Raw genomic sequence first — 15,759 nt, 5'->3', positions numbered from 1 at the left:
CCCATCCTGCGGACAGAGCGGTAGACGACATCCTACAGGCCTCCACAGCATCCAAAAGGTGCTCATGGGATGCGTCACTGAACCTGGGGGCTGCCGTCTTCTTCAGTTTCAGGGCCATGACTTCCGTGCAGCAGTGGTGAGCTGGAAGCACTGAGATGTGTGCTTGTGGCTGGACTTTAAAAATGGCACCTGGCTTGATGCAGTGGTGGGGTGATGGCAGGCGGGCAAATGAGAACCCGCCTGCCATGGGAACAGCGTGTTTCCATTGCAACCCATGGGTAAAACTTCATTTGCACTTAGTGCAAATCTGGGAACACCACTTGAGACAACTTTCCATTCGCAAGGGCATCAATCGACCATTATCCTTTGTTTCCTGTTACAAAGCCAACCTTTTATCCAGTTTGCCACATTACCCTGAATCCCATGAGCTTTTACTTTCCTGACCAATCTGCCATGTGGGACCTTGTCAAATGCCTTGCTAAAATCCATGTACACAACATCCACTGCACTACTTTACTTCAACCCTTCTTGTCACTTCCTCAAATATTTAAATCAAATTTGTGAGGTAAGACCTTCCTTTAACAAATCCATGCCGACCATCCCTGACTAGTCCATGCATTTCCACATGACAGTTAATACTATCTCTCAGGATTGATTCTACTAATTTGCTCACCACCGATGTAAGACTAACTGGCCTATAATTGTTTGATATTTCCTTTGATCCCTTTTTAAACAATGGAACTACGTTTGCATTTCTCCAGTCCTTCAGTACCTCCCCTGTATCGAGTGAAGATTGGAAAATCATCCTCAGAGCATCTGCTTTCTCCTCCCTGACTTCCTTCAGAAGCCTCAGAAACAATCCACCTGGCCCTGGTGACTAATCAACTTTCAAGGATTTCAACCCTTCGAGTACTTACTCTCTCTTTATGACTATCCTGTCCAAATTAATTAGTCAAACACGATTTACTCTTCATAAAACCATGCTGATTCTGATAGATTGCATTTTGACTTTCCAAATGTCCCATTATTACTTCCTTAATAATGGATTCCAACAATTTCCCAGCGACAGATGTCAAGCTAACTGGTCTATAGGTTCCTATTTTCTGCCTCCCCCCCTTTTTGAATAAGGGCATTATATTAATATTTTTCCAATCCACTAGAACTTTTCCAGAATCCAGGGAATTTTGGAATATTATAGCCAATGCATCCACTATCTCTGCTGCCACTCACTTTAAGATGCTGGGACGTAGGCCATCAGGTCCTGGGGACTTGTCACCTTTTAAACCCAAAAGTTTGCTCAGTAATTTTTCTCTAGTGATGGTGATTGTTCTAAGTTCCTCCTTCTATATACCCTCTGCACTACCTATTACTATTTGGGTGGTACTAGTGTCCTCCACTGTGAAAACTGAGGCAAAACATTGATTAAGTGTCTCTGCCATTTCTGCGTTCCCCGCTATTAACTCCCCAGTCTCATCCTCCAAGGGACCAACATTCATTTTAGCTACTCTCTTTCCTTTTATATACTTGTAGAAGCTTTTGCTATCAGTTTTTACATTTTGCACTGGTTTTCTTTCATAATTTACCTTTGCTCTTTTTATTATTTTTTTAGTAACCCTTTGTTGATCTTTAAAAGTTTCCCAATCTTCCAGCCTGCCACTGACCTTTGCAATTTGGTATGCCTTAGTTTTTGCCTTTATGTTATCTTTAACTCCCTTGCTTGGCCATAGATGCTTTTTCCCCTCTTACCATCTTTCTTACTCTTTGGAATATATTTTACTTGGGAGGAATTGAATATTTCCTTATATATCTGCCACTGTTCATCAACTGTCCTACCTTGTAGTCTTCCTGCCCAGTCCACTAGGGCCAAATCTGCCCTCATGCCTATGCAGTTACCTTAGTTTAACTCCAGAACACTAGGGTGGGACCCAAGTTTCTCACTCTCAAACTGAACTTGAAATTCTAGCATGCTATGATCACTCTTCCCTATAGGATCTTTTACTATGAGATCATTAATTAATCCCATCTCATTACACAAAACCAAATCCAGAATAGCCTGCTCCCTGGTTGGTTCCGTAACATATTGCTCCAAGAAACAATCTCTAATACACTCTATGAACTCTCTCTTGAGGCTACCCTTGCCAATTTGATTAGTCCAGTCCATATGCATATTAAAATCACCCATGAGTATTTCCTTTCTTACATGCTCCCAGTATTTCCTGGTTTATACTGTGCCCTACTGCTGAACTACTGTTTGGGGACCTATAGATTACTCCCACCAGGGACTTCTTTCCCTTGCTATTTCTTATTTCTACCTAGACTGACTCTACATCTTGCTCTCCAGTGCCTATATCATTCCTCACTATCGTACTGATCTCTTCCTTTACTAACAAAGCTACACCACCTCCTTTTCCTTCCTGCCTATCCTTCCGAAACACTGAGTACCCTTGGATATTCAACTCCCAAACCTGTTCTCCCTGTAACCACGTCTCAGTAATCGCCACCAAATCATACCTATTTATCTCTATTTGCGCTGTTAACTCATTCGTTTTATTCCAAATGCTATGTGCATTCAGATACAAAGCCTTATTGTCAATTTTCCCTGCTCTCATATGATTCTTTGGTGCAATATGGCGTTCACACACTCTGTCCCTTCCTTTCACTTTTTGGTAACAATCAGCCTTGTAACTAACCTGCACTCTCACCCTTTCCTCAAACTTTGATTTTTTATATTTCCATGCAACTGAACCCTCCCCCCCACTATTTAGTTTACAGCTCTATCTACAACCCTAGTTATGCGATTTGCCAGGATACTGGTCCCAGCATGATTCAAGTGGAGCCCGTCCGAACTCCACAAAGAAGGAATAGCTCCTTCTTTCCCCAGTACTGGTGCCAATGTCCCATGAATTTGAACCTATTTCTCCCACACCAATCTTTGAGCCACGCATTTACCTCTTTAATCTTATTGATCCTGTGCCAATTAGCTCGTGGCTCAGGTAGTAATCCGGAGGTTGTTAGTTTTTGGTTCTGCTTTTTAATTTAGCCCCTAGTTGCTCGTATTCCCTCAGCAGAACCTCTTTCCTCGTTCTACCTATATCGTTGGTACCTAAGTGGACCACGACAACTGGATCTTTCCCCTCTAACTCCAAGTTCCTCTGCAGTCCTGATGAGATATCCTTAACTCTGGCACCAGGTAGGCAACACAGCCTTTGGGACTCTCGATCCTGGCTACAGACAACAGTATCTATTCCCCTAACTATACTATCCCCGATTACAACTACATTTCTCTTTTCTCCTCCTACTTGAATGGCTCCCTTTACCATGGTGCTATGGTTAGTTTGCTCATCCTCCCTACAGTTCCTACTCTCATCCACACAGGGAGCAAGAATCTCGAACCTGTTGAATAAGGGCAAGGGCTGAGGGTCCTGCAGTGCTACTTCCTGGATCCCTCTAGCTGCCTCACTCATAGTCAGACTCTCCTGTCCCTGACCACTGGCGAATTTAAGGTAGTTAATCTAAGGGGTGTGACTGTCTCCTAAAACATAGCATCCAGGTAACTCTCCCCCTCCCTGATGTGTCGCAGTCTCCGAAGCTCAGACTCCAGCTCATCAACTCTGAGCCGGAGTTCCTCAAGCAACCAACATTTGCTTCAGATGTGGTCACTAGGAACCACAATGGGGTTCACCAGCTCCCACATCATGCAGCTACAACACATCGCCTGGCCCTGCATCTCTATTTTATTTAATTAGTTTTTCAATTTGTTTTTAAATTTCCTACTGGTCTTTAGTTTATCAATCTGTAAAATATTTCTCCTATTTACCTTTAGTCTGAAAGCAAGTTAGAATAGAGATTCAAAATACACTTTCTAAAATCAACCGGAACTCGCTGTCTCTGCTGAGTTGAAGCTAAAGTGTTAGGCCTCCGATCCTGGGCCCCAGTAGTCACCTTTAATCTGAAATCAACTCAGAATAGGTAATTCAAACTAACTAGAGGGGAAGGGGGAAGGGGAACGTGATAGACTCTGACCTGGGCTGTTATAGAACTTTCTGGCTTTCCTACGATAGCAGAGGCTCCAAATGAGCTTTGGGTGGCTTGAGAACCTACAATCGGGAAATAACGAATCTCCTCCTGATCCTGCAAGATTTGTCAGTTTCAAATACAAAGGCCTGGAGTGGACACGCAACAACAACAACCTGTATTTATATAGCACCTTTAATATAGTAAAATAACCCAAGGTGTTTCACAGGAGTGATTATCAAATAAAACTTCACTTGGGACCACATCAGGAGATCTAAGCTTAAAGATGTAGGATTTAAGGTGTGTCTTTAAGGAGGAGGGAGAGTTACCGATGTGGAGCAGTTTAGGGAGGGAATTCCAGGACTTAGGGTCCAGGCAGTTGAAGACATGGCCGCCAATGCTGTATCAATTAAGTTCAGGGTTGCCCAAGGGGCCAGAATTAGTGACGTGTAAGGATCTTGGAGGTTTGTAGGTCTGGAGGAGATATACAGAGATAGGGAGGGGAGAGGCCATGGAGTGATTTGAAAACAAGGATGAGAATTTTAAAATCAAGGTTTTGCTGGACAAATAACAGAATAGGTCATGCAAGGGGAGGGTGATGGGTGTAAGAGTTAGGATATGGGTTTGTTTTGGATGAGCTGAAGTTTGTGGAGGGTGGAAAATGGGAGGCTGGTATCTAATGGCAAAAAACCTTTCCTGCTCTTCTCAGTGAGTTCATCAGCACATTAGAAATAGTTAGTTGTCTTGATAGGATATTGTGAAATTTTGCAAACATATTTTCCGCTGCTAATAGCCTTTTTGGCAGGAGCATGGTGTGCACTTATCTATTTTAACTCTGAAATCCCCTCTGTAAAGCTCTCCTCCTCTCTACTTCTCTCCATCCTTCAAGGCATTCCTTAAATCGTACCTCTTTGACCAAGATTTTAATCTTCTGTCCTAATATCTACTTATGTGGCTCCGTATCCAACTTTGTTGGCAACGTTCCAGTGAAATGCCCTGGAATGTTTTACTGCACTCCAGGCACTATATAAATGTAAGTTGCTATTGTTTTAATGTTGTTTGGAATCTAGCTGCACTTGTTACATTAATTACACATCACAGTCACATTAATCTTTTCTGTGAGGTACTAATTTTGTCAAAATAGATGTAGGAAGTTTGTTTAACACAGCCGCCAATTCCTTATTCCTTTGCGTTGCTTCTACCTCAGAGTCACTTTGGTGGGCTTGCGCCAACCTGCCTGTGATGTACACAGGGATTAGAAGTGCATCTGGTGTTAAAGAGATAAATTCAATTCCTGAGAGGCAGGAAGCAGAGGGCGATAGTAGAGGGATATTTCTGTGACTGGAAGTCTGTTTCCAATGGGGTTCCGCAGGGCTCGGTGCTGGGGCCCTTGCTGTTTGTGGTGTACATAAATGATTTGGACTTAAATGTAGGGGGTATGACCAAGAAGTTCATGGCTGACACAAAAATTGGTGGGATGGAAAATAGTGAGGGGGATAGCCGTAAACTGCAGGAGGATATCAAAGGACTGGTCAGGTGGGCAGATCAGTGGCAAATGGAATTCAACCCAGAAAAGTGTGAGGTAATGCACTTGGGGAGGGCTAACAAGGCAACAGATTACACTATGAATGGTAGGATCCTGGAGAGTACTGAAGATCAGAGGGACCTTGGTGTGCATATCCATAGATCCCTGAAGGTAGCAGGGCAGCTAGATAAAGTGGTTAAGAAGGCACATGGGATACTTGCCTTTATTAGCTGAGACGTGGAATACAAGAGCAGGGAGGTTATGCTAGAACACTATAAAACGCTGGTTAGGTCACAACTGGGGTACTGCATGCAGTTCTGGTCACCACATTATAAGAAGGATGTGATTGCACTGGAGAGGGTGCAGAGGAGATTTACCAGGATGCTGCCTGGGCTGGAGGGTCTGGGCTATGAGGAAAGATTGGATAGGCTGGGGTTGTTTTCCTTGGAGCAGCGAAGGTTGAGAGGGGACCTGATAGAGATGTATAAGATTATGAGGGGCACAGATAGGGTGGGTAGGAAGGCATTTTTTCCATTAGTAGAGAGGTCAATAACCAGGGGGAATAGATTTAAGGTAAGGGGTAGAAGGCTAAGAGGGGGGTTGAGGAGAAATATTTTCACCTAGAGGATGGTGGGAGTCTGCCTGAAAGGATGGTCGAGTCAGAAACTCTCATAACATTTAAGAAGTATTTAGATATTCACTTGCGTTGCCATAGCCTCCAGGGCTATGGGCCAAGCACTAGAAAATGGGATTAGTTTAGTCAGACCTTTGTTGACCGGCATGGACATGATGGGTGGAATGGCCTCCTTCTGTGCTGTAAACGTCTATGAGTCTATGAGTCAAGCTGTCCTGGTGAAAGAGACTATTCGCGGTTTCATGAATCAATTTGCAGAAAGTAATAGGCCCATGAACCTGAATCCAGAGAAATGTGAGGTGGTGAATTTTGGTAAGATAAATTAGAAGGCAATAGACTTCTTGGAAAATGCATCTAAATGGGGTAGAGGAGCTGGGTGGGTTGGGAAGGGTGTGGGGGTCTGGGCTACAAATACACAAATCACTATCAATAGTGACTCATGTTAATAAGACCAGAGAAAAAAAACAAAGCACTGAGATGCATTTACCTAGGAATATAGGAGCAGGAGCAGCTCTTTGCGTCTGCTCTGCCATTCCATAAGGTCATGGCTGATCTGGTTGTGGTCTCAACTCCACTTTCCTGTCTGACCCCATATGCCTTGACACCCTTATCCATCAAAAATCTCTCTAGCTCAGCCTTGAATAAATTCAATGACCCAGCCTCCACTGCTTTCTGGGAAAGAGAATTCCAAAGACAACCCCCTGAGAAAAAATAAATTTTTCCTCATCTTTGTCTTAAACGGTAGAATGGTTAAACTATGTCCGCTGGTTCTCGTCTCTCCCACAAGTGGAAACATCCTCCCAGTATCTACCCTATCAAGTCCCCTCAGGATCTTATATGTTCCAATAAAATCACCTCTCACTTTCTATACTCCAATGGGTATAGGCCCAACCTGTTCAACCTTTCTTCAAAAGATATGCTCCTCATCCCAGGAATGAGTCATGTGAGCCTTCTCTGAACTGCTTCTAATGCAATTATATCTTTTTTCAAATAAGAAGGAGACCAAAATTATACACAGTATTCCAGATGTGGTCTCACCAATGCCCTGTACAGCTGGAGTAAAACTTCTTTCCTTTTATATTGCATTCCCCTTGCAATAAACACCAACATTCTATTCACCTTCCTAATTACTTGCTGTACCTGTAATTACTAACTTTTTGTGATTCATGTACCAGGACACCCAGATCCCTCTGTACCGCCAAGTTCTGCAATCTCTCTCCATTTAAATAATATGCTGCTTTTCTATTCTTCCTGCCAAAGTGGACAAGTTCACATTTTCCCACATTATACTCTATCTGCCAATTTTTTTTCCCCACTCACTTAACCTGTCTATATCACTTTGCAAACTCTCTACCTCCTCTTGACAATTTACTTTCCTACCAACCTTGGTGTCATCGGCAAATTTAACTCGCATACATTATGTCCCTTCATCCAAATCATTTTTGTAGATTGTAAGTAGTTGAGGTCCCAGCACTGATCCCTGTGGCACTCCACTAGTTTACAGCTTGTCAACCTGAAAAAGACCCATTTTACTCTACTCTCTGTTTCCTGTTAGCTAATCACATCCATGTTGCACCTTATCAAATGCCTTTTGCAAATCCAAGTACACCACATCTACAGATTGCTTGTTACTTCCTCAAAGAATTTTAATAGATTAGTTAAACACGATTTCCCTTTCACAAAGCCATGCCGACTTTGCCTGATCCCATTATGATTTTCTAAGTATTCTGCTATAACCTCCTTAATAATGGATTCTAACAATTTCCCTGTGACAGATGTTAGGCTAACTTGCCTGTAGTTTCCTGCTTTCTGTCTCCCTCCTTTCCTGAATAAAGATGTTACATTCGCTATTTTCCTATCCACTAGGGCCCTTGCAGAATCTAAGGAATTTTGGAAGATTATAACCAATGCATCTGCTATCTCTGCAGCCACTTTTTTTAAGACCCTGGGATGCAGGCTCTCTGGCCCTAAGGACTTGTCAGGCCTTAGGTCCCAGCATCTTTTCCCTAGAGATGGTGATTGTTTTAAGCTCCCCCTCCCATTCACCTCTTGATTTTCAAGAATCTTTGGGAAGTTTTCTAAGTCTTCCACAGTGAAGACAGACACAAAATACCTGTTCAACCCTTCCACCATTTCCTTGATTTCCATTATCAATTCCCCAGACTCACTCTGTAGAGGACCAACACTAGCTTAGTTACTCTTTTATATTTAAATACACGGAGAAACTCATATTATCTGGTTTTACATTTCTAGCTAGCCTTCTTTCACACTCTACTTTCTCCCTCATTAGTTTTTTAGTCATTCTTTGCTGGTTCTTAAAATCTGTCCGATCCTCTGTCCTACCACTAGTCTTTGCAGATTTGTACAGTGTTTCTTTCAACTTAATACCATCCTTAACTTCCTTATTCAGCCACGGATGATGCATCCTTCTCAAAGAGTCTTTCTTTCTCACTGGGGTAAATCTTTGCTGAGAGTTATTAAATATCACCTTAAAAGTCTGTTGCTGCATCTCTACTGTCCTACCTTTAACCTAGTTACCTAGTTCACTTTACCTAGCTCTGCCTTCATACCCTTATAATCACCTTTATTCAGGTTCAAAACACTAGTCGTAGACCCACTCTTCTCCCCTTCAAACTTAATGTGAAATTCTATCATGTTATGATCGCTGTAGCCTAGAGGCTCCCTTTACCATGAGGTTATTGATTAACCCTGTCTCATTGCATATTACTAGGTCTAGAATAGCCTGCTCCCTGGTTGGCTCTAGAATGTGCTGCTCTAAGAAATTGCCCTGAATACATTCTATGAATTCGCTTTCCAGGAAACCTTTACCAATCTGATTCACCCAATCTACACATAGATTAAAGTCACCCATGATTACTGCAGCACCTTTCTTATACACCCCATTTATTTCTTCCTGTATGCTCTGTCCTCCAGTGTAACTACTGTTAGGGAGCTTATAAACTACTCCCACAAGTGACCTCTTACCCTTCCTGTTTCTTATCTCTACCCAAACTGATTCTACATCTTTGCCCTTTCCGGCGAAGGTCATCTCTTACAACTGTACTTATGTCATCCTTAATTAGCAGAGCTACCTCAGCACCTTTTTCTAGCTTCCTGTCTCTTCAAAATGTAAAATACCCTTCAATATTCTGATACCAGACTTGGTCACCCTCCAACCATGTCTCTGTGATGGCTATCAGGTCATACATCTCTGCTAACAATTCATCCATTTTGTTACAAATGCTGCGCATATTCAGATACAGAGCCTTTAACTCTGTCTTTTTACAAATTTTGCAATTTCTGGCCTTATCTGCTGTTGCACTTTTAATTTTGTACTCCCTGTCCCTTCCTGCCGCACTTGATTATCATTACCCAAATTGCTGCTCTGCTCTATAACCTCATTTTTCCCTTTGTTTTACCACATCTCCTCTCAAATGATCCCTTCTCCCCATTATTTGGTTTAAAGCCCTCTCTGCTGCCCTAGTTATACGACTCACCATAACACTGGTCCCAGCACAGTTCAGGTGAAGCCCATCCCCATAGCCCATCCCCAGTTCTGGTGCCAGTGCCCCATGAATTGAAACCCATTTCTCCCACACCAGTCTTTGAGTCATGTGTTCATCTCTCTAATCTTATTTACCCCACGCTAATTTGTTCGTGGCTCAGGTAATAATCCAGGTTATTACCTTTGAGGTTCTGTTTTTTAATTTAGTCCCTAGCTGTTCATACTCTTTATGCAGAACCTCTTTCCTTGTCCTGCCTTTGGTACCTACATGGACCACAACAACTGGATCCTCCACCTCCCACTGCAAGTTCCTCTCCAGCCCTGAGCAGAAGTCCTGAACCCTGACACCGGGCAGACAACACAGCCGTCTGGACTCTCACTCTCAGTTGCAGAGAAATGTAACTATCCCCCTGAGCAAACTGTCCTCTACTACCACTACATTCCTATTGACTGTCCCCGCTTGAATGGCTTCCTGTACCATGGTGCCATCGTCACTTTCTCATCCACCCTGCAGCCCCCACTCTCATCCATACAGACTGCAAGAACCTCAAACCTGTTGGACAATTACATAGGCTGAGGCTCCTTACTTCTTCCTTCTCGAACCCCTTACCTGCCTCACTCGCAGTCCCACCCTCCTGTCCCTGACCATTGAACAAATCAGCCGATCCTATTTTAAAGGGTGTGACTGTCCCCTGGAATAAAGTGTCCAGGTAACTTTCCCCTTCCCTGATGTGTTGCAGCATCTGCAGCTCGGCCTCCAGCTCAGTGACTCCGAGCCAAATCTCTTCGAGCCACAGAGTGATAGAATTTCTAATAGGATAGAATTGAAAAGCAGAGAAGTTATATTAAACTTTTATAGAACCTTGGTTAGACAGGACATTAACATTCAGGGGACCAGCATTGACCAGAAAATTAACTGGATCACACTTGCAGAACTGTGAACAATTCTGGACCCAATACTGTAAAAAGGAATATGGAGGCTTGGAAGAAAGTGTAAAATAGATTTCCTAGAATGCTACTAGAACTGAGAGGCTATACTTATTGGGAAGATGAATCATCTTGGGGCTCTTTTCCTGAGGAAAACAGTAGGAGTAACATGAGATCTTTAAGAGGATGAAAGAGTTTGATAGGGTTGACATAGAGAAGATGATTCCACTTGTGGAGGAGTCTAGAACTAGAGATCATCAATATAAGATAGACACTAATAAATCCAATTGGAATTCAGGAGAAACTTCTTTACCCAGAGAGTAATGAGAATGTGAAACCCGCTACCATATGAAGTGGGAAGTGCGATGATATTCGAATTTTCTACATAGATCATGTTTGCACTCTCAGGTGCTTCAGTATAATTGTGATACTTGTAATATTCACTGCACACATTCAATGTGAATCATACAGCCCGAGGAGTCTATACAATTCCCAGCCCCTCGGTGCACTATGGCTGAAAGGTATTAAACAGTGACCTTTCCCCATTGCGCCTTTGCGGCGGCTGCCCCGAGCTTTAGTGCGTCCCTCAGCACGTAGTCCTTGCCCTTGGAATGTGCCAGTCTGCAACACTCGGTCGGGGACAACTCTTTGCGCTGGAAGACCAGCAAGTTTCGGGCAGACCAAAGAGCGTCTTTCACCAAGTTGATGATCCTCTAGCTGCAGTTGATGTTTGTCTCGGTGTGTGTCCCTGGGAACAGCCCGTAGAGCACACAGTCCTGTGTCACAGAGCTGCTTGTGGTGAACCTCGACAAAAACCATGGCAACTCTCTCCAGACCTTCTTTGCAAAGGCACATTCCACAAGAAGGTGAACAGCAGTCTCTTCCCCACCACAGCCACCTCAAGGGAAACATGCAGACAGGGTTAAACTCCTGGTGTGTTGGAAGGATCTAACGGGGAGGGCCTTTCTCACCACCAGCCAAGCTACATCTTGGTGCTTGCTGGAAAGTTCTGGCAATGAGGCATTCTGCCAAGTGGTTTTGACAGTCTGCTTGGGGAACCAGCCAACAGGATCCACCCTCTCCTTTTCCTGCAGGGCTTCTAGGACGTTACATGCCGACCACTGCCTGATGGACTTGTGGTCAAAGGTGTTTCTCTGCATAGATTTTACCACAAGGGGCAGGTGGTAAGGCACGGTCTGACTGCTTGGAGGGTTCCGCGGCAGTGTGGCCAGACCCATCCTTCGCAAAACTGGGGACATGTAGAAATTCAACACGTAGTGACACTTGGGCCGAAATTTTCTGTCCCCTTGGCATCAGCCGTCATGGCAGGCGTGAGTGGACAATACGGTGAGAAGGCCAAAAATCGGTTTCATGACATCATGAAACCAGTTTGCAATTGTTCACTCCACCTGCCGGATTCCCGGAACCTCATTTTGATACATCTGCATATAATTATAATCCCTGCTCACAGGAATCATCCCCCCTTGCTGGATCATCTGGGCACATCGGCGTGATTGCATGCCAACGCGTTTCACAACAGCATTTAAAAGGCGTGCACCTGGCGAGCTGAACTTTGAGGGGGATTCAGAGGTGAGTGCACAGTAATGTTGCACAGTGCTCGCGAGGGTTGCTCGTTCAACTTCAACTTCAAGGTTGAGGTGCTGCGCATTCAGGCACAGGCACAGGCAAGTCGCTTTTTCCTGGCTGGCTGACAGTGCGGTGCTGGGGCAAGGGTTGCCCTGTGGTTGGGGTGAGTTGTGGGGGGCAAGGCAGCCTGGTCTGATGGTAGTGCACAAGCACATGCAGGGTGGGGTGGGCAAGGGAAGCGGCTACACTTTAGGGAGACATTGTATAAAATGACCATTCCTCCACAGTTGAGACAGTTCAGCCACATTGATATGATCGGAGTCGGGCCTCTAGCTTATCTGCCCATTCAAGTGACACTGAGGCATCAAAGTGCCACCAAGTGCTCCAGAGCTTTTCACCCCTTGGACACAGACTGCAAACTGATGAGCGTTCTAGTGGACTGTAGAACAATTGGATGACTGCGCACGTACAATCTCCTTGCTAATGCTGGCCATGGAGCAGTCACTGGTGGAGGCACTCACAGCCCCTTGCAATGTATTTACTCAGGTTTGGACCAGTCTCCCCCATGGTTCAAGCTAACAGTGCAGCCTTGCAGTGTGGATTAGGAGAATGCCTGTGCCTGAGCTGAGAGCACAGGATGCAGTCCAGTGGGCAAAGCTGCTGCTAATCGGTTAGGTGGAGTGGGGCGGAGGTGGGTGGGGTTTCGGACAACCATGCATCGCACTAATCTCTGGCCATCCAATCCTCACATTGCATCTGTGAAAGTTTGACTCCTGTATGGCTGATGGCAGCGCACATATCCTCTGTGATAAGGCTGCTGCCATGGAGATGCAGTGGATGCCCATAGACCCTACATTCCAGGAGGATGATGATGACATGCAGTGGAGACACTCCATTGATCCTCACATAGTTTATGTGAATGTCTGACTCCTGTCTGGTTGATGGCAGCTTGCCTGTGCTCTGTGAACAGGGTCATATCATGGGGAGGCAGTGGGGAAACTTTAACTTCTCTTGATCCTATGTCATCGTTTGTGAGCTGAACCCTTCAGGACCGCACTGTCACCGGACACAGATACTAATGGGATGGGGGGCCAGCCGTACCTCAAAGGTACTGGGAGCACAGAGGGAATGAGGGACTCTGCCACTGGCCCAGGACATTCTGGCAGCAATGACCAGCACCATCGAGGTGCAGGCTTGACTGATGTGTCCAGTGACACTGAAGGCTCATCATCAGTGTGCTGGGAAGGCTGCACAAAGCACAGGGAAGAGGTCCTGGACTGAGACACCTGCCTTTTTCTTGTGTAGGGACCAAGGTTTCACATCTGAGCGACATGAATACTGCTCATCAGAACAAGGAGCCATAGGCAAGGAGACATTCTTGGGAGTTTATTGACAATAGTGAACAGTATGTACAGGTGATTAACACCCGTGCCCAGGCTTAGCAACTAGATCGTCTTAATCTTCCTAACCCTGCCGCTACGTCTTGGTGCTCCCCCGACATTGACAGCAGAGCTGGAGGCAGCCTGCTGACTGAGACACCCTGTCTGTGATGCCTTTGGTGGGCGTCCTCTGGAGGGCCAAGACGTGGAGGGCCCTGGCCTGCTTTCGGGGTCCTGCTGTGTGGCAGTGGCACCCTCCTCAGCCTGTTGAGCTGGAGTCACTGAGGTCACAGGAAGAGGAGATTCGGATGGGCCGGTCACTCCCAGAGACACCTGGATGGATGGCCCCGGGGGTATAGCTGCTGATTGTCCTTCCTATGGGTGCCGGAGAGCCCCTGGCTGACTCCTTGAGGAGAAGGGGTAGTTGGAGTGAGATCGAGCTGCCCAACACTCCTCTCACATACACACTGTTGGAGGTCAGCTATAGCGTCAGCGATAGAGTTGAGCCTGCACAATAGTGCAGGAGCGACGTCCTGGTCCAACGTCTCTGTGGCGGCCGCCATCCTGCCAGTGTTGACCTCGGTGCATTGCAATGCCGGCACTATTACCTCAGCCTGAAGGCAGGCAGACTCCTCCATCATGCCTTGCAATCTGAGGAGTGCAGCGGACATCGCTTCCTGATGTTCCCGAATTTGCCTTTGCAGCTCCAACAACCGTGACATGACCGAGTCCGGAGGCTCGTCATCTGACTCAGACTCAGCAACATTCTGGCCTCCAGCAGTCCTCCGAGTGCTGAACACCTGGGAAGTCCCTGCCTCCACCTGCTGTAGATCAGACAGAGCGATGTGGTCACCAAATTGTGACCCTGAGGCTACTCTAGAACTAGGTCCCACCAAGGTGTGTGTCTCTGTCCTGGTGGAGGGTGTGGGTGAGCGCTGCAATGGATCTCCAATGAGGGTGTCAACAGATTCTTCTTCTGAGGTGTCTATGGGCTTGAGTCAAAGACCTGGCTCATGGAGCCCTCAGTTGCTTCCCTGATGTGCCTGCAAAAGCAAGGAGAGATAATGAATGCATGGCAGGGGACTGTGGAACAGGGAAATTCACTAACAGCATGGTTGTCTGATGGATGTTGCGTTGCTGGACTCCCACTTGGTAGAGCATCGCCGACCTCACCGTCAGCACAGGAACGGTCCAGATCCTCGCCAGCCAGCTGGATGGCTGTTTTCAAAGTCCGTGAGGACCCTGAATTCAGACATTTCTCCACCTGTCTGCAACCTCTCCTTTTCGTTGTGTGCCAGCTTGCCCTGTATGAATACAGATGGAGAGAGTGTAAACAGGACGCCTGCCAGGCCAGATGATAAGGATGCCTGGCATGTGTGGGTGGTGAGTGGTGCCATCAACAGGATGAGGACATGATCCGCAGGGCAGATGAAGGTGTGTGTGAGAGACTGAATGGTAATGTCCCTTTAACTGGCCGTGAGTGAGATCCCTAATGGGTTTGTGAGTGTGTGAACTGAGAGTGATGAGAAGAGTGGCTTAAGCTGGTGAAACGGAGGAGATCATTCATCCACTTTTGGCACTGGGTGGCTGTCCTTTTTTACAGGACGTTGGTGCTGACCACTGCTGGCACTGCCTCCCATGCTGGATTGGCAAGCTTGCTTGCTGGTCTTCACCCAGAGTGGGAGTAGAGGACACTGCGGCAGGTCTCCACTGTGTCCAGTAAAGGGAGGCATCGCTAAACCTTGGGGCAGCATGTTTCCTCCCTTCGGCAGCCGTCAGTTCCCAGCAGCTTCCGATTCCTTGAAGAGAGCTACCTCTGTGCAGGTGCGGCCTTTAAATATGGTGCCTGGTTTACTGAAGGCCTGAGGTGATGGTAGGGCGGGGGAATCAGAGGCAGCCCGCTAGCCACCCAGTGTGTTTCCTGGGAGTGAATTATTAATGAGGTGTGACGGCCGGGAATGGGATGATACGGCGTGAAAAGCTGCTATTGCAGCCGGCCGGTAAAACATCCTTTTTCCTGCTCACTACCGCACTTAATTCAAATCTAGGACGATTCCACCCTCGATGTTTGTGTTCCGAGGGTTTACACAGCCACACAGAAAGATGGCCATCAGGATGAGGGTGATGTTGGGTACATTTTTTTCCTCCTTTTTCTGGAGGTTTGTCCATTGTGTCCCTCTGAACATGA

At 45.9% G+C, this 15,759-nt stretch overlaps 1 protein-coding gene across 1 annotated transcript in view; it reads left to right on the top strand.

Moving 5' to 3' along the window:
• The window catches only part of sac3d1 (SAC3 domain containing 1), a 512,754-nt gene that overhangs the window by 50,226 nt on the left and 446,769 nt on the right, over positions 1-15,759 (top strand). The window lies entirely within an intron of this gene.

This window comes from Cetorhinus maximus, chromosome 13 (assembly GCF_964194155.1).
Source record: "Cetorhinus maximus chromosome 13, sCetMax3.hap1.1, whole genome shotgun sequence".
Lineage (NCBI taxonomy): Eukaryota > Metazoa > Chordata > Chondrichthyes > Lamniformes > Cetorhinidae > Cetorhinus > Cetorhinus maximus.
Note: the sequence above shows the minus strand (reverse complement) of the source record. Positions and strands in the feature narration are given on the sequence as shown.